This window comes from Penaeus monodon, chromosome 43 (assembly GCF_015228065.2).
Source record: "Penaeus monodon isolate SGIC_2016 chromosome 43, NSTDA_Pmon_1, whole genome shotgun sequence".
Classification (NCBI taxonomy): Eukaryota; Metazoa; Arthropoda; class Malacostraca; order Decapoda; family Penaeidae; genus Penaeus; species Penaeus monodon.
Genome location: NC_051428.1, coordinates 21584340 through 21586839, shown reverse-complemented (window position 1 = coordinate 21586839; position 2500 = coordinate 21584340).

Here is a 2500-nt window from a genome sequence, read left to right as displayed (position 1 = left end):
AAAAAAAAAATTGAAGAAAATTGAAATTAACGTGGGTTGCGAAAAGAAAGGCGGGCAACAGGGCGACATAAACCAGAGGAACTTTCAGCAGACGAAACACCTGCGTGGAAAACGTCTTTTAACTTGACTGCTGTTTTAAAACTGGTGTCCAAATTATCCAGAGCAACAGGCTTAACATCGATACGGAAGGCACACCCTTCTGCGCATAAGTAACATGAACAGTTCTCCCAAAAACTTTCGTGGACTTCTGCGGGTGAAATGCAGCCTTCGGGAGCCTGCCAAACGGACGAAAGAATTGAAGAGACATTATAGACAGATAAAGTATGCTGGGGTTCCCCAGGATGATAAACTGTTCCCTGTTATAGCTTTTGATATGTGCTATATTGCTTTTTCTCTATTTGTAATCAGTATTGTCCGATTATCAATAGGGTATGTGTATAAGAAAAGTTCAGAATATTGTGCGAATAAACTGTTTCGAATCTTCCAAACAACACTGCTTCGAATCCTTAGCATAGAAAATGTGTCATATCTCTCATGTTATTTCTCTTTCTCCATGAGCTGAAAGTAATAGTTGGCCCAATCCTTAACTTTCCTTCCCATTTCATATACTTAGATATAAAATTTCGCCTCGGTTTCATGTTTTCCACTTTTTGGGTACCTGAAAATAACAAAAATGGGAAAGGTTCACTGGTTAGGAACAGTATCCGTTTATCCTCAACAGTTTTTATTTCAACCTTTATCTGCAGAAAATGGCGCTAATTAAGTCTAATAAAACTTGGCAACCCTGCCACACCGGATAACCTTAACTAAATATCATGAGATAAAGCGAATTATATAAGCTTCGTTATGGGTACTCTGTCACTCATTTCTCATTTCACTCGTTCTTTCTTGCTGTAGTTTGTGTTTGAATCATTTTGGGCGATGCGTGTATTTTACGGCGTGGAAATGAGAATTATATAGAATCTGATTACAATGGCCTACTAAGTACTGAATGATTCTGTTATTTAACGGTCTTAAGGGAAAATTAACGTTCTACACTAACACAGGCAGGCACACACATTTATATTCACACACGCCCACGCCCACGCCCACACACACACACACACACACAAAGATACTGAACTTATACATAGGGCCTACACTTCATTTTTTTTTTTATCGAAGACCTCAATTACTAGGTACCTTTTTATCCAATCATCTCGAGCTACACGCTACCAGAAGGGGGTGGCTGGGTTAAAGGGTCTAATTGAGTTGGCTAGCCTTTGTTATACGCACAGGAATGAAGAAATTACCAAAGGACTGTTTGAGCCCAAACCGGTTTATTTCTTGAGAGGTGCAAGGGCATAAGCGCCAATTTCGGAAGCGGGTAATTAAGGCCAGGTACATCTGTATGGATTATTGCTTGTTGCAATCTTGCATATGGCATTTGATAATGATATTGTTCATTGATATTAGTTTGTGATTGTCCAAAGCCCACTTTTATACCAATATCAGAAAAAACATTATTTATGAAGAAATATTTTGTGATTTTTTCTTCAAAAATGTAAGTTTTGTTATACATGAAATATGGTTTCCATCGAGACTTCCTGGCAATATGCTGTAGTTTATGTAGGAGTCTATATGTGTGCCGAAGACGAAGCACTAAGGTTAATAAATAAAAGTTATAACTAATGATAATAATATTTCGGTTTGGAATATCACCAGTGATCGGTACCGTCCATCGTCGGCAAATTTGTCTTGATTTGAAATTTGTCGTTTCCGTTGTAAAGAGCACTTCAGCATTTCATGGTTGGAAATTTGAACTTCGTAAAAATAAATGAAATATTGAATATTTTATGTTGAAGATGATAGTACCCACTGATACCCGCTCTAAAATAACGCATCTTTTTCATGCGTTTCCAGCACAAAATGCAACCTGAGGACGCTAGCGTTGGTCGTAGGTACCATAACTACGGAAAATATCGACCCCCCCCCCCCAGGCGTCCGATTATTTTCTTAACTTATTTGCAGAGAAAATGCGCTCAAATGACTGAACGCCAACACTGTAATGGTTTTCCATGCTCAACGGTCATTTCTGACAAATATCAATAAAAAGAATCATCTGGGGCAACAAATATTTTTTTTCTTTATATTAAACATGGGTTTACTCCTATCAAATAAGGATGTATACATACATATCAACCTTCTTGAAAATTAAAACCACCCAGTGATCAGCTCCCCCCTCCCCCCCTCGCCCACCCCTTTTGGAGCGTCGGAAAAAAAATCAACGGCCTTGGAAATTCTCGCCGTTAAATAATTCTACACATGTGCTTCCATAAATCTCAAATTTGAACCGATATGTTGTACTCCAGCTAGAATCATAATTATATAACAAATTTTGTACTGATATTGCCACCCACAGTTCTCCATTTCTTCGGATTAAGAAAATAGAGAAAAATAATAATTTCTGGGTTAGATTAGTTGTCTTTATAGATTTAATAAATCTATTAAATGTTTCAGA